We start from the raw sequence: 23,089 nt of genomic DNA on the forward strand, positions 1-23,089 counted from the left end.
AGAGCGCGTTTGCACAGTGGTGAAGGAAGGGGGGTCTGAGGTGACATTTGTGCAAACACGTCTTGTGGTGCGTTATAAGTTGGGGAATTAATTCCTCTTCTATCCTGAGGGTCCCTGAGGGCCAACAACCCCACCAGGTACCTCCAGCAAGCATCACTGCGAGGTGGGCCAGGCCACAACCCTTTTTAGACCTCTCTGCAACGCAGCACTGTGGCGCTTACTGGAGTACCTGGTTGGCTGGTTGGACCCCAGGGACTGTCAGGATTCAAGGTGACTTAATCTCCCAACTTAAAAAGGGCATTTTTGCACACATGCCACTTCAGATTCCCCTTCACCACTGTGAAAACGCACCCGTAGCACTTTGTAAGAGGTAGTTTTAATTCCCCTGCCCTATTATGAAATAGGGCCTTACAGAGGAAGTCATGGTAATCACATGGGTACCCCAATGCATAGTGCTCCCTAGTGTATGTAGATGTTTTCACTGTATTCTAAGTGTCTTTTAGCATAGCACTGGCTCTAGGCCTGGTTTAGACCTGACACCTAAAGACACACCTGCACCCAAAGCCCTGCGGTCCAAACAACAATGTCCAGGCATCCCCCATCAACCCAACTTAGCTCTCCTTCACAGTGGTTGTCCTCAGGAAACCTCCTTGACCAAATGTACAAACCCATCTCCTGAACCAGAGATCTCTATTGGGAACAACAGGGCTCCTGATGTCTACTTGGCACCCTGCTCCCAACTGCCCCTGTGCCGCTTGGGCTTCAATTCCTGTACCAATTGTTGGCCCCTGCAGTGCTGATCTTAACGACAGGAGTGATGCTCCCACAACAGAGTGGCCTGCTCAGGAGCAGCCCCTAACAGCAGGCCTGCTAGCTCGATTGGCTAACATTGGGCCTTTTAGCACTCCGCCCTAGTGCCGCAGGTGGTGCAACTCAAGTGCCTCCTGGAACCTTGGGGAACCTTGATTCTAACCCCAGACACCCAGCCTTGTAGGTCTTTTAGTTACTTGCAAACCGATAACATTCTTTTTCACACTAGGAACCAATGTTATGGTTTTCCCCCAAAATGTTGACCTGTTTTCTGTATGAAACAAAAGCAACTGTACATTGAAACGTTAATTGTCTCTTTTACCTTTGTATAGTAGGACCCACAGTGTGATATCTAGGCATAGCACACCAAATAGTCAATGTAACTGAAAAGTAATCTAAAGTTTGTTTTTTTCAAAGTATTCTGAACTGTTTTTAAGCAAATATAAATCTGAAACAATACCAATTTCATCTACAATTCCATTTCTGTGTACAGTTTTACATTTGAAAGTATATTATACCTACCTGAGCCAAGTCCTGCTTGGTTCTAGAAATAAAACATGAGTATACTTACTTAATAGGTCTAGATTCTGTCTCTAAGTGTGTGCCATCATTTCTTGCCTGAGTGAATACAATAAATGCTTAACACACCCTCTGATAAGCCTAACTGCCCAACCACACTACTACAAATAGAGCTGTTTGTGAATATCTAATTTAGCGTCTGCTATACCTCAGAGGATCCACTGGACTATGTGTACACCATACCTTACTTTGGTATAGTATAAACAGAGCCAGCTTCCTACAAGGTGGTCCGTTTAGAAAGCTGTCTTGCATTTACCACAAAAGTGTTCATTGATGCTATGGCTGCTATACTATTGCCTATCCACCTTGAATCATATGGTGTCACAGAGTGGGATAATCGTATGCTTGAGCAAGCCTTTGCTGCTACACTGTTGGATATATAGTGCCATCTGCTTCTCCAGCGTAACACCTGGAATCCACTGTATCAAGCAATAAATACTATCATCAACAAGTAAACCTGTTAAAATGATTAGTTCTATATTAACAATTTCCACTTCTGCAGCCACAATTTATAGTGAGCCACCAAAAGAGTATACATCATTTGAAATTATACCACAACACAAAATTGCACTTACTGAAAATGACTCTTATTCAGGTTTTGAGACTGATGAACTGCAAGAAACATAAATAATAGTTATTCCTCCAATTGGCAGGTGCTACAGATGACTCCTTGCATGTTTCTGGATCCATAACAGATTAATTCATACACCATGGACTTACATATGGGTTGGCACTGTAATACAATTGCTCTTTATGTAACATTAATTTTGTTGTTGATACATTTGAAGTATATTCCTGAGCAGCCAATGCAGTTTCCTGTGATTCAAGAATTAAAACTGCACTTTTTTTTACATCTATCCAACGGGGATTATCGTGCTGTTAACATCTCTGCATATCCTGTGCTTCACTGTATCATTTGAGAAAGGGTTCCTTATCAAATATTAGGTCTTACTGAAGTGATTCAGATTTTTTCTACATTATAAATGTCTTTAGATTTTTAGAGAACATTATTATTTCAGGCCCTTTTTGACTTTTATGGGACAAAAAAAGTATTAAACAACTGATGGCTGATCTGGCTTTAAATGTTTGATTTGATAATGATGGTCTCTATCAGAACTCAGAGAATCATCAGGAGATGTTTTCTTGTTATCAATATGGACACCATTACATTTTCCAAACTGACAGCCTGAAATAATCTATAATTAAACATAGCGAGAACATTGTCAGACAGCTTTGACGAACAGTCCTAAAGTTTTCAGAAAAGATTTTCTTATTTTAACAATGACGACAGAACTGATCCATCTGCATTTTATTATTCTCAAAGCCTGAAACGCTGAAAAAGATTTTGATTACTAATTACAGATTTAAATAATCACCACAATGGCATCATTTTTGGAGCAAGTGTATGCAATTTGGATGTAATGCATCAATGACAAGAGGACTTAAGGAAACACATTTTGGCATATTTCGGGAAATTATACCTTGTTCAGAGCATGCATGTTTCCTGGAAAAATTATGGGGCATATTACCAACAGTTAGCAATATTTATCGCTAACTGAGCTTAGCGTTAGTTTTTTTAACGCCGCGCTTCGCCCAATATTATCGCTGAGATAAGGTCCTATTACCAAGGTTTATCTCAAAAGCGATAATATTGCAGGCGTTAGCGTGAATATCGCAGGAAAAACCCGATGTTCACGCATTAGCATGCAAAATGCTGTTAGCCATGTTATCCACCTTCCATTGGATAACAGGGCTAAGAACTGGTATTTGCAAGCATTAGCGATTGGCGACATTCGCTCTTAGCATGATATTTCCATTGCTTCGCCTTTCTAGGTAATAGGCGATAGCGATGTTAGCGACTGTTTTCAGTCGCTAACAGTTTGGCACGCCCACTTTGCATGTCATTAGCTATAAATAGCGCTGACATGCAAAGCGGGCCCCAAATCGCTCGCTATCGCCTACAAGCTGTCGCTAACTGGTGTTAGAGACAGCTTGGTAATTGGGCGATAAAATTATCGCTGCTTTAGCGGGAAAAAGTCTTGCTAAAGCGGCGATAAGGCCCTTGGTAATATGCCCCTATATTTTTAAATAATATGGTACAGCAGACCACGTGCATTTAAAAACAGCATTCATTCACTGTGAAAATTAAAGTGACTTTTTCCAGGTTGAAAATAGAAAGAAATGATTATGGACAGTGATTTAACTGAAATTGTGCAGAATGGAAGAGGCAATTTAACATTATTTGCTTCAGATGATAAACCTATGGTCTATTGCAAACAGACCAGTCCCTATGTTTAACAGTTATTCTCCCATGGTTATAGTCACTTATAGTGCAGGGAAGTTTTTTCAGAACTGGCTATATCAGCCCAGTCCAAGTGCTGTAAAATAATATGTCAAACCTTAATAAGGATCTTTCTTCTGGGGCCACGCCCTGGAAAGAAGAATAAAAGAATGGTGTCAACATTGGCGTATGCGGGCCCCAAAACGCTCGCTATCGCCTACAAGCTGTCGCTAACTGGTGTTAGAGACAGCTTGGTAATTGGGCGATAAAATTATCGCTGCTTTAGCGGGAAAAAGTCTCGCTAAAGCGGCGATAAGGCCCTTGGTAATATGCCCCTATATTTTTAAATAATATGGTACAGCAGACCACGTGCATTTAAAAACAGCATTCATTCACTGTGAAAATTAAAGTGACGTTTTCCAGGTTGAAAATAGAAAGAAATGATTATGGACAGTGATTTAACTGAAATTGTGCAGAATGGAAGAGGCAATTTAACATTGTTTGCTTCAGATGATAAACCTATGGTCTATTAGCAAACAGACCAGTCCCTATGTTTAACAGTTATTCTCCCATGGTTATAGTCACTTATAGTGCAGGGAAGTTTTTTCAGAACTGGCTATATCAGCCCAGTCCAAGTGCTGTAAAATAATATGTCAAACCTTAATAAGGATCTTTCTTCTGGGGCCACGCCCTGGAAAGAAGAATAAAAGATTTGTGTCAAAATTGGCGTATGCTATAATAAAAGTCAAACTGATTCAGATGAAGACATTTCTGGGCTAGTCCCTTAGCCCACCGGAGGACCTGCTATCTTACTCTAGTCTCGAGTGAACTGCTAGGATTGTTATTATCTGCTTTGCCCCTGCTTTGTTCAGTTGTGATATTAAATATTGCTCACTTCTTTAAAGCGTCAAAAGGGCTCTGTTGAACAAACCACTGGTTAGTCCTTCAGTTTTACCCTAGGATAGGCTTTCTAACTCTTCCCTTTATTGAAATGTTTGACTGTTGTGACCAATATTGTCCTTTTCTGTTCTGGTCTACGCTACTGTTGTTATTTCTTGTACCCTCATAACTACCCATCTGTAAAGGGCTCAGATAACTCTGTGGTCTTGTTCGCGCTATATTAAACTTAAAAAAAAATTTACAAAAATAAACACCCAGTCTTTCGAAAGAGGAGCAACAATAGCAGGACCAAATATGAGCATTAACAAAGTTAAATTGGATATTACAAAGACTTGCAATGCATAGGGGGCTATGGCAGTTCATAAATGAGGCATTGACTTATCTTGCATATGATCTCACTTCCAAACCGATAATGATCTCCAAAATAGAGGCACCAAACAATCCTTTACCTCATTAGTAGATAGGAAACACTCTGCTGTCAGTTGCTGAAGACCCACAATTTATGTGGCTCTTTCATGGAGTAATATTCTTGCCAATCATTTCTTTTCATTTTTATGACTGTCTAAAACTTACATCTCTTGACTAGTATGAACACATATACAACACCTTCCTTCAAAATGCCTTTTGTCTACGGTTGTTGGACAAAAGACAATACTGCTTTTATTAGCACATCTGCATCTACTAATCCATAAGGACATTTACTATTTTATAACTCTATCTTTATTTATGGGACTTGTTACTCTTTGCATCCTGGTTTTGCTTGCAACCTCCTCACCTGCCTCTTCCATTACTTCCTACTACATGCTTCTCGGAAATTGATCTTGCATATTTTCTTGTGGGATGAGACCTGGAGTTGTCTATGTGTTTATATTTAAATGTAGTCCTTGAACAAAGGTATACATGATAAAAATGAATTTTGATAAATTAAATAAGCTCATTATGAGTTTATCACAAAAAGAGCTCCCTTTAACTTCTGCAGCAGAATTGATTGACATGCAAGCAACCTATTCTGTACCTGAAATTCATCAACTTTTACAGACCTAATTTATGACCTACTTTGCTGATTTATTATAAAACATCTTTCAAGGCCTCAAACACAACTGTCAGCATTCCTGTTATTACAACTATTAACAAGCATTTACAATGCAACGGTTTCGCCTTTGCAAAAGTTAGAGATATTGGCATTGTAAATGACAACATTTTTATTTATGTGTTGGTTTTGAAAACAGATAAATAAATGTAATTTTCATTCACAATGCCAATAGCTTAATCTCTCACAAATGCCACACCCACACACCCACAGAGACCCCCTCACACAGAGCCCCCCCACACACACACAGAACCCCCCACACATACACCCACACAGAGCCCCCCACACAGAGCACACCCCACACACCCACACAGAGCCCCCCCACACACCCACACAGAGCCCCCCCACACAGAGCCCCCCCACAAACCCACACAGAGCACCCCCACACAGAGCCCCCCACACAGCCCCCACACACACCCACAGAGCCCCCCACACACAGTCCCCCCCACACACGAGCCCCCCCACACACCGTGAGCCCCCCCACACACTGCGAGCCCCCCACACACACCAGATAAGTTTCCGCTCTCAAACCTATCTGCACTCTCTAGCAATACAGCACCCTTAGCGCTTCCCGGGGGTGTCCAGCGAGGCCAAAACATTTCGCCTCGAAGAGCCCTATTAAGGAAAACGTTTCATTGCATGTTTTTCTTAAATGATTTTGTTTCCTCTTCCGGATTATATCCGGGGAAAAGGTGAAGGGGTATTGGGGGGTCTGTCTTCAAAGTTGAACACTGCGCCCTAACTTTTCCCTCCATTGTAGGAAAGATTCAGCAGGACCTGAACACGTGGAAAGCTGGTAGTAGTAACAATATCACTACTATTATGATAACATTAACTAACGGTCGCTGCAGCCGCTATTTATAATGTTGACACGAATACCAATATATTAATAATAATAATATTCCATTCACTCTTAATATTGAAAATATTAAATGTGGCACCGCTGCAAATGGCGACTATTGTCATATAGTTTTTATATGTCATTGGCTAGCGCTATACACATGAAATGAATAGAGGTAACATGTTACATAACTGGCGGTACTTCAAATAAAGACGCAACAGAGGCCCCTCTTATGCACTTCTATTGAACATGAACATTAAGGACCAGAAAATTCCTTTGCAGGAAAACTTCAATTCATTTTAAATATAGTTAAAACCTGTGAGAAAATGAGGTCTGTGGTGCGGAAGCAGAGCGGTGAAGCGTTACTCTGAGGGTAAACCATACATATGTACTCAAACCTGGAAAAACGTGTTTGTGAAATACATACGTAATAATCAACTTAAAAAACAGGCGGACACACATGGGGATGGTAAATAACACTCGCAGGAGTAGAAAACAGCAACGGAAATCACTTCTCGCAGGGAAGATGCAAACGTTCGAGAAACCGTAGGAATATATTTTAAGAAATCTACAAAGCCTGTGCACTTTTATTTTAGAAGACCGGCGAATTAGCGAGGTCAGGGTTATTGTTTTAGCTTGAAGAATCTGCGAGGTAACTTAAAATGTATTTACATTTCGGACAGAGACAAAATGCACAATTATTAAAGAAAGCCACACGTCGACTAGGGAAAGAGACATCAGCTTGTTATACAGGAAAGTTGCCACTGCTGTGCGACTAAGACAAAAGCAGGTGTAGCCGGAAAAGGTAGAAAATGTTCATAAAATAAACATAACTCGCTCAGTCACATAAGAACATTGGCTCGTGCAAGACGCAGCGCCATCCCCCATAAAATCACAAACCCACCATAACTTGCACACACACTGACACACATGCACACACTCATACTTCCACACACACACAACTTGCACACACGCTGACACACACATCATAACTTTTGCACACACTGACTCATGCTTACAAGCAACCCGACACACACAACTTATGGACACACTCACAACTTGCACACAGGCGACACTCACAGCCACCACTTAATCACACGCTGACAGTCGTGCACGCACCCATACTTGCACACTGGCACATTCATGCAAGCACCCACAACTTCACACACACTGACACACCTACATTTTGCACACACACGGACTCATGGCTGTACATACACACATACACACACACAGACACACCTACAGTTTGGCACAGCCAGGGCCCTCACATGCTGCTCAGAAAGATGGATAAAAGGCAAAAAGGAGAAAACAAATGAAATAAGCAAGGGAGGGGCCGGGGGGGGGGGGGGTGTCCTGGGCTTTCACCCTGTGCGTAGGACGGGCGGGTTCCGTTAGATTCTGGCCGCTGTTATAATCCACTCTGGATAACAAGAGTATTTACACAACGTCCAGACTAGGAGGGGGGAGTTGGTGAGTGTCTCACAGTACAGCCCATAAACGGTCAAACTGGACAGGACCGCACAGTTCTCTTTGTTATACGAAAGTTCGACACTGGCTGCATACAGCAATTGGATCATAGGACCTTGCCGGCAAACGAAAATCTGGAAACAACGACCCATAAACAGTAACACAAAACATTAAGGCAAGCAATAAAAATATAACATATTCGTTCCTAATGCAATTTACTGCCAACACGGCGTTCTGCAGACAGGCGTTAATCTGACGTATAGGCTTTCTAAAAAAAAAATACAATACAAAAAAATCGAAACCGCTAAAATGTTATACTACATAAAACAAGATAAACAGTCGAACGAAATCATGAAGAGTACAGTAAAATAACCACTCTCTCGCAGGGAGTCTACTCTCTTATATAGTGATCTCATTTCAATTCAGCACCACGCCGCACAGAGCCGGGGGCATTTCTGGTCTCCGGGCTGGAGTAGCTAGGAGACCGGGGCGCCGGCTATGCAGGCCTCTTGCAGCAGGCTTCCCGTGGGCATAGGTCACAGGGCGCCGGAAAGGTCCGAGGAATAGCGCAAAGAACGTGGAATTCGGAGCATGGGAGCTCCTGAAAACTAAAACTGGTGCTATATAATGAAGTTAACAGCACATACACCATCAACGCGTATGGGAGGCGACAGAAAGGGCCGTCTTGCAGAGACATACAGAATTTGAATGCAAAAGCCCATTCATTGCCAGGCCGGCCCACTCAGCAATCCATTCAACAATACTACCCAACCTAAGAGGTGGGCCTATAGCGTAAGCAGGGAGTTAAATACTTTCTTTCCAGGACCCTGACTCTCACATTCTCAAACAGAATCCCGTGTTCAGGGTATTATAATTGGTGAAAAGTGAAAGCGGCATCACTAAATTAAAAAAACGTAATAGGCCCGAGTCCCAAAACTTTTTTTTTTTTACGAACATATGTTAATCAGGTGCGCACAGAAAGCATTACGATAGCCACAAATCGAACGAGTATTTAAAAGGATTAGATGTAGCGCAAGGGTGTTACGGAAGAACGCATGCTTCATGTTAAGGGCAGAGAGCACGTTCTGTTTAGATAGTTGATTAGGGAGTCAAAGGGTTTTGTTTAAACATAAAAAAAATTACATTAGAAGAAGTTTATAAGAAGATAACTTGATTTTAAAGAACTCGTTCGTAAGAGGAATTTGAATAGGGCAGTTTAACGGAAGCCTACCGTTGTGGGATGAACGTCAGAGGATTCCATTCAGTGGAAATGCGCGAGGGCTCTCTCGAGGCATACGCATGCGTGGAGGAGTTTCAGAGTGGATATGTAACAGAGTTGCGCTGCGTCTATGCGCGTGCTTTGTGAGTGATACTGACAGGCGATTTCTCAGAGAGGAAGACGGAGATTTAATCGAAATATTTAAGTTGGTTAATTAGGAAAGGAAGGAAGATTTGAGGCGATTATGTAAAGATAGATGAATATTAATATTGGTTGCTAGTTGAAACAAGCATTTACAACAAGAAATAATGGCACAAACGGGGGCAGAGGCTTACCTCATGGCCTCGGGAGACGCTGCTCGGAAAGCACAGCGTCCTGTAGGGATTCGGGGGCGTGCTCTCCCCTTCCCATTGGCTGGAAGGTAAAATTCCAGCCAATGGGAAGAGGAGAGGGCGGGACTTAAAAAAAGACCCAGAAACGCCCCCGAATCGCGTCAAGGCGGGCCCTGAACTCAGTGACGCTCCTCTCCTCCAATGGTTGGCCAGCATTTACGAGGCCAACCAATGGGGAAGAGGGGCGTGTTCAGGCCCCCATACTACAAACAAAAGATTTCGGCTCCGCCCACCCACTGCTTACGCAGTGGGACGGTAGCCGAAACCTAAAAATGGCTTGTTGATGGGCTTTAACATGTTTTTTGGATTCATTACTCATTCATCAGTTCATTCTTTTAACATGTGTTTGCTAGAACATCAACTGTGCTTCTCATGGTTGGCTGTGCACTTCCTTTGTTTTCTAGGAAAGAATTAGAAACAACTGGATGGAAATGTGCTAAACATGCATATAACTGCATCCTATCAATGCTGTGAAGCTATAGAATTCTGTTTTGGAGTCGATTTGTTTGCCAAGCTAAGTGAAAACTGAACTTTCAAAGTCCTTCAATGTAATATATGCCTTGGTGCATGTCATGTTATGAAATAGTTATAATTAGACTTGTCAGATTTAGGGTGGGGGAGGATCTTCCCTTAAACCTTTTGCCTTCCTCTTCTATTTGCTGAACTCGTTTTTTCTAGACTTTGGACTTTGGGCATTTTGCCACTGCTAACCATTGCCAAATGGCATGTGCTCAGTCCCTAAAGACATTGTAACATTGTCTTTTGCTGAGTTAGCATATTTAATTTTTGTAATAAGAACTTAGTAAAGTGGTACTACATGTACCCACGGCCTGTAAATAAAATTCCACTAGTGGGCCTGCAGCACTGATAGTGGCACCCACTTAATTAGCCCTTTAAACATGTCTCAGGGCTGACACTGCAGCCTGGTAGTGCTGTTTTAAACTACGATTTCGATCTGGCGAAATACACCTTTTGCCAGGCCCAAACCTACCTTTCTCATCCATGTAAGTCACCCTGAGGGTAGGTCCTAGACAGCCCAGAGGGCATGATGTAGAGAATTTAGTGAGCAGGATGGATAATTTTAAGTTTTCTATGTCCTGGTAGTGAAAAGCTCTGAAGTTAGTCTTTACTACTTTAAGGCCTACCTCTCCAATACCATAACATTGGAGTTCTCTTATTACATTTAATAAGCTGTCATTTCTAAATGGGGACAGGTAACCAGTTAATTGTAGTGAAAATCCTGTCTTATGGTAAAGTTGAATTTTACATTGCAATTGTCACTTTTAGAAAGGTGGCATTTTCCTGTCTTAGCATTTAGTACCTGTAGCCTGCCTCTGGCTCACATGACTGGGTGTGGCTAAAAGTTTGGTTTGTGTATTCCTCCTAGACTGCCAAACACAGTAAAGAGCTTAGGTGTGCCTGGATGAACCATCACTGGCAGGATCGGAGGCCAGAGATAGGCACAGCCCTATTTACACTTGCATAGGCTGTGTCCTGCATCCACAGAAAGGGCTGCATATCCCCTGCAATTAGTCTGAAGTCAGGGTAGGGAAGGCAGGATGCCTGTGGACTTCCAAAGGAAACATATGAAAGCTTTTCCCACTTCAAAGACAGAACTGGATACAAATATTGGACCTCAGACACAAATGCTTCAGTCCACTTCTGGATCTGTGGATACACTACCAGGAAGAAGGACTACTGTGCTGCTGAAAGGACTGCCACTCTCCTGGACTGCAAATGTGAAGGACTGCTGCCATGCTGTGCTGACTCGCTGCTGTGCTGGGAGAGAAGGACTTGACCTGCACCTATTGAACCCTGGAGCCCAAATTGACTTTCAGAGCTAGTTTGCTGACCTCCTGACAAGAGCTTCAGGGACACAAGGCTCCAACAACCTTGAACCCAGCACCTGGATGCCGTCATTTGTAGATTCTACCAGTTCAATTGGTGCCACCTCAGTCCTGGACCTCTGGAAGTGGGTCTGATGTTGCTCCACCCACCCATCTGTGGACCTACCAGAACCAGCGCATCCTCTCACCTCCACGACACAATCTCTAGCAAAAACAACACATTGCATCTGCTGCAAGAGTTCTCATAGCACAATGACTCTGCTTCAGCTTTGCAACAAACATTAGAACCACTGCCCCAACTAAGCTTTCCTGATGAAGGCCCTCACATCGCAAACCACACTGCAATCACAGCCTCAGGTTCTTGCATCACAGCCTTACAAGTCTTCGGAACTGATGCATTTCCTCGACTGCGGGAAGCATCCACGATGCCGGACTTTACATCGCTAGGCCTCATTGACTGGATCCTAACTAGGCAGGACCTCACAACCCAGCCTCGCAAATCACAAGTCCTCTGAACCTGCGCATCACCTCAGCTGTACAACGCATCCTGAATGTGGGACCTTGCAATGCTCCACAACCAGGTTTTAAGGTACTCTTGTTCAGCAGGCCTAACTGGGTGGCTGTAGGTGGCCCATGGTCCTTGGAGGCAAGCCTGAACTTGTGACTTTGACCGTCGAAATGAACTAGATATCCACAATTGGCACTTTGTGTTTTTTGGTGCTATTTTCACTGAATTCTTTAAACCTGCATAACTCTGGTTATACTCATTGGATTTGTGTCATTTTGCTCTTGTTTTATTTATTTAAAATATATTCTTTTTCTAATCTGGTATAGGAGCCTTTTGTTGTGCGTTTTTACTGTGTTACTTTTTGAAGTGTTGCACAAATACTTTACACATTCCCTCTGAGCTAATCCTGACTGCTCTGTGACAAGCTACCTAAGTGTTGAGCAAGTATTGTGGTTCTTGCTTGAGTAGGGCTTCATCCCCTCAACAAGTAACATATATTTTTACAGTTACTCTGGATATTACATTGGAAGCAGCGGTTGTTTTGCTCGTCGATGATAATGAAGTAATTTCTCCAAATTGAGTACATCAGACATTCTGTTCTGCAATTCAGCTACCCACTCTTAAAGCTGCCATCTATGATTCTACAGATGTGCCATCACCTTTTTACTCAAGCACAACATCACATACTTCATTTGGAGACCCAATTGGCGTCAACTGCAAAATGCTTTGACAAGTGTTGTTATACCATCAACTTCCAAGGATCATACATCTTTGAACCCTTTCATTGAAAAGAGTATTTGGTAACATCATCATCCACACCTGGGAATTCTTCTTTGATGTCGCAGGTTTAAAAGTTTCCATCAGTAAATTAACTCAATATATCTAAAGCAGAAGACAATAAGAAGCTGTTGTTGTATGGATAGCCTCCCTAAGCCAGCTGTTTGCTTTTTTTTTGTTTGGATTGATTAATATTTTGTACGAAGCCACATAGTCGGATTAGGCATAAGGCATTATTGTCCACGTTTTTTATTTTTTAATGAGCTTACAATATCTAGATACATGTGTGTTCATAGTAGCTTTAGTATCAATCTGGGGATGATGCAATCCCCACTTTTTCGGCTTTAACTCCCCCATTGCATTTTATATATTCTGTATATTTGATTCCATATTTTACATCTATAAATGTACTTCATTTGGTTTGAGTGAATATACTTGGGCTTTTTTGTGTGCTTTGGTAGGAGTTGATAGTTCAGAAAGTATTTGCTATACATAGCTGAGGTGTTCACTATTCATATTATTTAATGTGGATTTGCGGCACTGTTCATATCTGCATAGTAACAGTCAGCAGGCTATGTGTCGCAGAGTCAGTAGGAGGGTGAAAAGTCATGTAGATTTTTGGTCTCAGTAATATTCAATAAGAGAAAACTTGCTGGTTGTTATCCTCAATAACATCCAAAAAAGGAGACCCGAAAGGCATATAACCCAATGCAAATGAAACTTAGGAAGAAAGAACTTTCAAGGTCGGAGAGAACATGATTTAGGGGTATATTCACAAGAACATGTGCTAAACCTCACCAAAAAATGCTAACCAACTTTACACATCTATAAACCCAATGCAAATGAAACTTAGGAATGAAGAACTTCCAAGGTTGGAGAGAACAAAATTTAGGTGTATATTCACAGGAACATGTGCTAAACATCACCAAAAAATGCTAACGCAACTTTACACATCGCAGCCTACTGCCGGAAAATAACCCTGTGTCAACGTGAAATTCACAACAGGGCGGTACCATGCGGTAGTCCACTGATAACGCGGCCGATGTTCGCTATATAACCACCGCGATGGAGATAAAAACACATACCTCAATGCGAAAAAACATGCAATGTGCCAAAGCGCAATGAGGAAATCAGCTATAAGCAGCGCCAGGCCTGAAATACACACTTGGCAGGCGGGAAAACTCACTATAAAAGTAGAAAAAACACTCAAACATAAACTGACCAACACCCAAGCACCATGGAGGTGCAGGGGACAAGCACAACCCCACAAGCACCCCGAACATCCAGCCTGTGACCTCGGGGACAGGGAAGGGCAAGGACAAGAAGATGAGGAAGACGAAGTTCAGTCCACAGGACGGAGAGGATGGAACACTGTTTGTCACCTCCAACGTGTCATTGGACACCAAAAATGGGATATGGCAGGACATCGTGGACAAGGTGAATGCCGTCAGAGAGCGCAAGAGGTCAATGGACAAGGCCAAGAGGTGATGGATTGACATCAAGCCCAAGACCAAGGAGAAACTCGCAGTCAACCAGAAGGCAGCAATGCAGACTAGAGGTGGGAGCCCAGCGCCACGGCGCGTGCTGGTTGACATGGAGGAGATGGTGTCAACAGTCATCAGTGTGGAGACTGTGGCCAGAGTCGGGAGACCAGACACGGCTCAACACAACACAACACAACCGTAACAGGGTGAATGACCACCAGGTACTGGGTGGAGTTGGCCACAATGGCACACATGCACAATCAAGCAGAGCACAGTGTACACTCACAATGACTCTGTGTCAAGGCCCTGATCTACAAACTGTCACAATGTACAATGCCATGCTGTCTGAATGTCAACATGTACCATGCGGCTATATACTTATGGACACATTGTAATACACCATTGCAGAGGTACCGTCAATACCTCCTGCACAGCAGTCCCAGCCACTCCTCACTGATGACGAGGAGGACACCCACAGCATCGACACCCAAGCCCTCCAACACATCATTGATATCATCTGCAACTCAACTCTAGGATCAGGACAGCCCACCTGCATCAAGGAGAACCCACCCACTACCCAAACCACCCAGCAGGAGGCACCCACAGCCCAAACAGTCTCCCAAGACCCCCTGCAACATCACATGGCCTGCTTTAGGGCCAGAGGGAGATGCTGAGCAGGTGTGGGTGGATTTTGACATCATGGCTACAAAACTGGACGCCATCCATAGGTGTCTAGGTCCCATCAGGGACCAGCTTCTGTCCCTAATGGACACCCGCGGCCCCCTCCATGGTGTCCAACAAGCCCTGACTGACATCACTGGAGTCATGACGCAGAGAGAACACGTGTCCGCTCAGACTGGCTCCAGCGATCCCAGCCGTGAGCTGGCACACATGCAGACGCTCATGGAGGACATGGTGCGGATGGAGGCGGAAAGGATGGCAGCCACCGCTGAACTTCAGCGAAATGTAGCTGGGATCTACCATGCCCTGCAGATCCTCATCATGGCATTGCTGCCACAAGGCGTGGCGCTGATGAATGCTGCTGCCCCCACACCATCCACATCTCTGCCCCCTGGTGTGTCAGTGCCTCACACTGCGGCAGGCGTATCTACTCCGGCACCTAATGTGTCACTGCCACAGAGTGCGGCTGACAATCCTCCTCCAGTCCCGAATGTGTCAGTGGCACACAGGGCTGCAGTCAGTACTGCAACACCCACAGGTGGGGCAGAGCACACATCTGAGGATGAGGAAGTGAATGGTATTGTGTTCAGAAGGAGGCATTAGTATTCATTTTTCAATGGCCGCATGACCTTCCACAGACCCCCGATACACTCCGCTGCACTCACCTTTGACAGCGACATGGACAGCCATATCCAGTTTGATGACCATTGACACGGTGACCAGACTGTGGACTGTCCCCTACCTCTTCCACAGTACTTGTCATCCCCAGATGGACTCTGGCTGGCCCTCCACTGGCCCATATTGTGCAGTGTGCTTGGCATGGCCCTGTATCGCTCCACCTGCTCCCTTCCTTTCCTTCTCTCTGTCTCACTCTCTCTCCCTGCCCTCTCTCTCTCTCTCTCTCTCTCTCCAATCCTTTTCCTTTTTTCCCTCTCTTTCTCTCTCTGGCTTACTTTCCTTCTCTGTTTCTCTGTGTCTCGCTCCTTTGATGTGCGCACGTCCTGATTTTGTGCTTTATTTTCCAGGGTGTGACGTCGAGCTTGTCCCTGATGGACCAGATAGGAGTCTTCCACATTGATGTTTTGTGTTCTATTTCAATAAAGTTTTTCATTGTTACTCCAGTGCTTTGTGACTGTTTCTCGATCTTCTGGCCACACATGTGTGTGTTTATTTTGGCAATGTGCGTCATCATGCATTTTTTGTGGCTTTTGTGTCATGCACGGTTTTTCGTATGTCTGGGGGGACCGGGAGCGGGGTGGGGGGCAGGGGGCTGTGATGGGGGATGTTGTGGCTCTCATGGGTATCGGAGCTGCATGATCATTATCTCCATGGCATCTGTGGGTCTCCAGGTGTGGCTCCTGGCTGGGTTCCCTTTCATGCTGTGGATAGTCATCCTGCTTAGCACCAGCAAAAGGCAGGTGTTAAATCCCCGGTGCTATCGCTGGTTATTGCCTGTTTTTGTTGCGCTTCGCAGATCTGGCAGTTCGTTGTGAAAGTGGTGGTGTGGCTTTTTTGTGTGTTTTTGCACAGGAACGTCTACTCTGCATCTCATTAAAGTTAGTTGGTGGTGTCCACTGTGGGGATACATTTTGGGGCAGTTATCAAAGGAATACTGGCAATGTGTGCAGTTTGTACCAGCTTGTGAATGGGGTGTTCAATCTATCTCCACATTTGATGCGTTAGGGTGGTGATAAATCGGAGATTAGTCCTTGTGAATATCTCCCTTAGATTAGAAGCTAGAAACCTCTTATGCTTTGAACACAAGCACTGACTGTCACCTTTTCTGGAATGCCATAACTGCTGGCAGCAAAAGGAGAGACAGCTTCCTTTGTGCGGTTCAGTATCTTTGCAATTTCATTATTGTACTCGGATGAGAATCAAGGCCACGTAATAATTCTTGCTGGCTCCTTTTGATGCTAAAGCAGTTTAGCTAGAAACAGGAATGGAAGGGTTGGAGGACAAACACAGTTACATGCGGAAATAGTTATGATCTTCAATCAATCAATCAATCATAGACATTTATAGAGCGCTCTACTTACCCGGAGGGTCTCAAGGCGCTAGGGGGGGGGGGGGGGTGCTGCTACTGCCCGAACAGCCAGGTCTTGAGCTTCTTCCTGAAGGCGAGGTGGTCTTGGGTCAGGCGCAGGTCGGGAGGGAGGGAGGGAGGGAGTTCCAGGTCTTGGCGGCCAGGTAGGAGAAGGACCTACCTCCTGTTGTCGTTCTTCGGATGCGGGGGACGGCGGCGAGGGCGTGACTGGCTGATCGGAGGTGTCGTTTGGGAGCGTAGAAGTTGATGCGGTTGTTGAGGTAGCTCGGGCCTTGATCGTGGAAAACTTTGTGTGCGTGAGTAAGGAGACGGAAGGTGATTCTCTTGTTGACCGGGAGCCAGTGCAGGTCTCTTAGGTGTCCGGAGATGTGGCTGTGTCGTGGGATGTCGAGGATGAGTCTGGCTGAGGCGTTCTGGATCCGTTGGAGTCTCTTCTGGAGCTTGGTGGTGGTTCCGGCGTAGAGGGCGTTGCCGTAGTCCAGTCGGCTGGTGACAAGGGCCTGGGTGACAGTCTTCCTGGTCTCGGTGGGGATCCACCGGAAGATTTTCCGTAGCATGCGCAGGATGTTGAAGCACGACGAGGAGACGGCGTTGACTTGCTTGGTCATGGAGAGGGAGGAGTCCAGGATGAAGCCCAGGTTGCGTGCGTGGTCTGTCGGTTTGGGTGTGGTTCCCAGGGCGGGGGGCCACCAGGAGTTGTCCCAGGCGGAGGGCGAGGATCCCAGGATGAGGACTTCCGTCTTGTCCGAGTTCAGCTTCAGGCGGCTGGTCGACATCCACTCGGCTACCTCTTTCATTCCTTCGTGAAGGTTGGCTCTGGCGGCGGCGGGGTCGTTGGTAAGGGAGAGGATCAGCTGGGTATCGTCGGCGTAGGAGATGATGTTCAGGTTGTGTTGGCGTGCGATGGCCGCGAGGGGGCTCATGTAGACGTTGAAGAGGGTTGGGCTCAGCGAGGATCCTTGGGGTACGCCGCAGATGACTCCGGTGGCCTTTGATTTGTACGGTGGTAGGCGGACTCTCTGGGTTCTTCCGTCGAGGAAGGAGATGATCCATTCCAGTGCCTTCTCCTGGATTCCGATGTTGTAGAGGCGCTGCACTAGGGTGCAGTGGCAGACGGTGTCGAAGGCCGCGGAGAGGTCTAGGAGGATGAGGGCCGCTGTTTCTCCGTTGTCCATCAGGGTTCGGATGTCGTCGGTGGCAGCGATGAGGGCGGTCTCGGTGCTGTGGTTGGCTCGGAAGCCAGACTGTGAGGGGTCGAGGGATCCGTTCGTCTCGAGGAAGGCGGCCAGTTGCTTGTTGACGGTCTTCTCGATGACTTTGGCCGGAAACGGGAGCAGCGAGATGGGGCGGTAATTCTTGAGTTCGGTGGGGTCCGCTGTTGGTTTCTTGAGTAGAGCGCTGAGTTTGGCGTGCTTCCAGCTCCCAGGGAAGGTGGCGGTGGTGAAGGAGGTGTTGATGATGTCCCGCAGGTGGGGTGCGATGACAGCATCGGCCTTGTTGAAGACGTGGTGAGGGCAGGGGTCGGTCGGAGATCCGGAGTGGATGGAGTTCATCATGCGGACGGTGTCTTCGGTGCTGATCGGAGTCCAGGCGCGGAGGGTGGTGGTGGGGGGCGGTGGTTCGGTCGTGTCGGACGTGGCGTTTGTTGGTTGGGTGTTGAAGCTGTTGTGTATGTCCGCGATCTTGTTGTGGAAGTAGGAGGCGAGGGAGTTGCAGAGTTCTTGCGATGGGGTGATGTCGTTGTTTCCAGCACTGGGGTTGGAGAGCTCTTTCACGATGTTGAAGAGTTCCTTGCTGTTGTGTGCGTTGTTGTCCAGTCGGTCCTTGAATGCAGTTTTCTTGGTGTCGCGGATCAGCTGGTGGTGCTTCCGGGTGGCAAGCTTGAGGGTGGTCATGTTGTCCGGTGTTGGCTCCCTTCTCCAGGCTTTCTCAAGGGCTCGGCAGTTCTTCTTGGAGCTCTTGAGTTCGTCGGTGAACCATGGGGCCTTCTTGCTGCCGGGTCTGCTGGGCGGGGTCTTCAGTGGGGCGAGTTCGTCCGCGCAGTTGCTGATCCACTTCGTGAGGTTGTCGGCGGCCTTGCTGGGGTTCGCTGAGCTGGCGGGAGGGTGCTGGCTCAGGGAAGCGGCGAGCTGGTCGACTGTGATCTTGCTCCAGTTTCTGCGGGCGACCTGTTGCTGGTGGTGGTGGATCGTCGTTCTTCTGAAGGTGAAGTGGACGCAGCTGTGGTCCGTCCAGTGGAGTCCTGTGGCGTGGCTGAAGGTGATGTCTTTGCTGGATGAGAAGACGGCGTCGAGTGTGTGTCCCGCGAGGTGGGTGGGGGTGGTCACCAGCTGCTTGAGTCCGAGGCTGGCGAGGTTGTCGAGCATGGTGGTGGTGTTGCGGTCGTTGTTGTTCTCCAGGTGGAAGTTGAGGTCCCCTAGGAGGATGTAGTCAGCGGAGGGGAGGGCATGCGGGCTGACGAAATCGGCGATGTCCTCGCTGAATTGTGTGCGTGGTCCCGGGGGTCCAATTTTTCCTTTCATATAACCTGATAGCGACTGTTTTTGCTAATATTTTGTTTGTTCTTATAGTTACTGCGTCTATATCCATGATGAAAGACAGGACTTTGATCTTTAACCTTTGAAGCTATTTGTAATATTCTTGAGCGTGTCTATTCATGGTGTTTGGGGGCTTGTAACCAAATTACACGCACTCCTGGAAGTCTCACAGGACTGATCGTTACTCTGACCCATTGTCTCCTTTCAGTATGCAGGAGGATATTGTGATTATATTCCACCAAGTTGCTTTTCTCAGGATTGGTACATTGACTAAGTCCTTGTTACCTAAATGTTAGAGGACATCAGCTTATTGTAACAAACTATGATGACTCCGGGTTGAAGTTAGATACATAAATCTTCTTTATTTAAGAGTTGAAGAGTAAACGTCCCAGCCACAGGTGATCCAGCAGCAACTGCCTCTGGAGAACACAGTCACCAGGGTAACAGAAACAACATGATCTATATTTTAGCATGATCATCAAACCTAAACAGGAACCTTAAAGAGATATTACACACCGTTCCCCAAATGAAAACAAAAGAAATGCATAACAAAATCTAGTTACAAATATAATCATGTAACTTTGTAGGAACAAGTACGAGAACTCCTCCGCAGAGGAGATATATTTTGAGAAGAAGAATGTTGTCGAGCATGAGAGTGTGACGAATCAAAACCACGTACAGGAGCAAATCTGTTGAGATTCCAGATACGGCCATCATCTAATTTTTACAGCATTCAGAAACAACCTAATCACCTTATGTGGAATAGAGAATGTATTACCTCCAGATTTTAGTGGAGAACAAACTCTCACACAATCTCCAACCTTGACCAGAGTATGAGCAACAGCATGTCTGGCTTCAAAGGTTGCTTTCATCTTTTTGGACTTGATTTCCGGGCGGACCCTCCACTGAGGATCCTCTGGTGCACTAATATCAGCTCGATACCCTCTCATCCAAGACTGAAAACAATTGAGTGTTAGGTGTACGTCAATGAAACAACTCAAATTGAACCTTTTCCTTAGTGAAATGAGGGGTCAAACGATAGGCCAAAACCTTTTCAAGCATAGCATTTCTCCAGTCACGCCCTTGTACTTTGGCTGCCTGAATCGATTCCTTCAGTACACGATTGAATCTCTCAACCATACCGTTGCATTCGGGGTGGTAAAGAGAGCATTTCCTATGAACAATACCTCTTTTACAGAGAAAATCTTCCATCTCTTTCGAGACAAGTTGCACCCCATTGTCGCTCAACAAAGTTTCAGGAAGACCCTCTTTGTAAAATATGTTCTCTAAAAATGTTATTACATCACGAGTTTCAATGCTTTGAGTGACCTTTACCTTCGGCCATCTAGAGTACATATCAATAAGCACAAGAACATAAAACTGACCAGACTTAGAATGAATAGGTCCTAGGAGATCAAGAGCAACATCTTGCCAACACCTTATAGGTTGATTGCGAATAACCATTGGTTGCATCCTAGTCTTGAACACTTTATCAGAAATTTTGCACTCAGAACAGTCTCTAACCAGTCGTTCAACTAAAATATCCACTCCTGGCCACCAGAAGTGTAAACAGACTCTCTCCTTAGTTTTTGATATGCCCTGGTGACCATTGTGTGCAAGACTGATGATCTTTTCTTTCATCGAGGAAGACGTGAACCACTCCACAACGGATCCTTGTGCAGAGAGAGTTCATGTGTGACATTCCAAAATTTCCTCGCCTCATCAGATAGACACCTGCCCATCCACCAGACACAAACTTCTAACAAAACTTTGTCCCTCTTTAAAGACTCTCGCCATTTAGCTTCGGAAACCACTCCCTCTACAATTTCACACACTTTGAAATTATCTACTTCCCACAATTCGTCAGAATCAGGAACATCCAGGCCAACATTTATTAACCGTGATAGACAATCATCAACTTTGTTGTCCATACCAGGAATGTATTTGACAAGAAAATCAAAATCTGTAAAGCAATAATCCACTTGCAAATCCTTGAAGAACTGCATTAAGATCTTTCTTGCCAAATAGGTCCTTAAGTGTTTTATGGTCAGAATGTACTATAAAGGAAGAACCCCACAAGAATTTCTTGAGCTTCTTAATAGACCAATACATACAGAGAGCTTCTTTTTCAATAACAGAATATTGTAATTCTGAACCAACAAGAGCTATGGAAAGAAACATAATAGTTTCTTCTTTTCCATTCTTGGATTGCTTAAGGACAGCTCCTAAGCCTTTATAGCTTGAGTCCATGACCAGAATGGAATCTAGAGAAGTGTCACAACTTTGTAATGAAGGGGCTGATTTAAGAGCTTTCTTAACTTCTTCAAAATATGATTGACACTGGGGTGTCCAAGAGAATTTTACTCTCTTTTTGAGGAGAAAACTGAGGGCATAAGTACGGCTGGCAAAGTGTGGCACAAACTTATTATAATATTTAGCCATACCTAATAAAGTTACGAGTTCTTCACGTGACAGCTAATCCATTGTGCTTTGCACGTGTGGGTTCGTATTCCACCCTCGGCGCCAGTGTAACAAAGTATGATGACTCCGGGTTGAAGTTAGATACATAAATCTTCTCTATTTAAGAGTTGAAGAGTAAACGTCCCAGCCACAGGAGATCCAGCAGCAATTGCTTCTGGAGAACACAGTCACCAGGGTAACAGAAACAACATAATCTAAATTTTAGAAACAAACCAGAAGAGAAATCTTAAAGACATATTACACATGTGCTGTATTCTAGGCATGGGCGGATTTTGCGGATTGGCAATCCGCGAATTTGCAGATTTGCGAATTTGCGGATTGCGAAAATCCGCAAAATCCGCGAATCCTCGAGGATTTTTTTTTTGTGTTCGCACGGGTTTCTGCAAGTTCGCGAGGGTTTTGTGCAATTTCGCAAATTGCGAAATTGTACAAAACGCTCGCGAACTTGCAGAAACCTGTGCGAACACAATGTGCCCAGTAGGGTATGTGCCTCTTGTGTGTATAAAAGGTCAGAGAAAGATCAGTTCAGCAGATGAAGAGAAAGAAGCTCCTGGTCACAGAAACAGCACGGGTATTGCGCTCGTGAAAGTCAAGGATGCAAAGTCTATCCAGCATCACAGCTGATTTTCCACGGTAGATTTGGGAAGAAGGCACACCTGTCCAGCCTCGACGACGCTCACGATTGTTTTTGGGCTAATGAATGAGTCACTGAATTTGAGCATCAACTAGTTCGAGCGACCATGTGTGTGTTACTATGCAATCGCCCCGAAGGGCGCAGGGGTCCCTTGAGTGAGCTGTCCATCAGCTGGGATTTTCCACGGTAGATTTGGGAAGAAAGCAGACCTGTGCCCAGCCTACTCATGCAACTATTTTACAATGGCGCCAGCAAGCTGCCAGCGCCGTTGTAAAATAGTTACAAAGTTAGCTTGCACAGGAAGCACTTATATAAAATAAAGCAGCACCTGCTTCGTTTTATCTAGTGGTTCCTGTGCAAGCTAACTTTGTAACTATTTCACAACGGCGCTGGCAGCTTGCTGGCGCCATTGTAAAATAGTTACATGAGTGGGGGTTCAACTTTTGAACCCGTTACGTCCGCTGATTTTTTTTTGCGGATTTTGCGGGAAATCCGCAAAATTCGCGGATTG

The sequence above is a fragment of the Lissotriton vulgaris genome, chromosome 3_1 (genome assembly GCF_964263255.1).
Source record: "Lissotriton vulgaris chromosome 3_1, aLisVul1.2, whole genome shotgun sequence".
In the NCBI taxonomy this organism is placed as follows: domain Eukaryota; kingdom Metazoa; phylum Chordata; class Amphibia; order Caudata; family Salamandridae; genus Lissotriton; species Lissotriton vulgaris.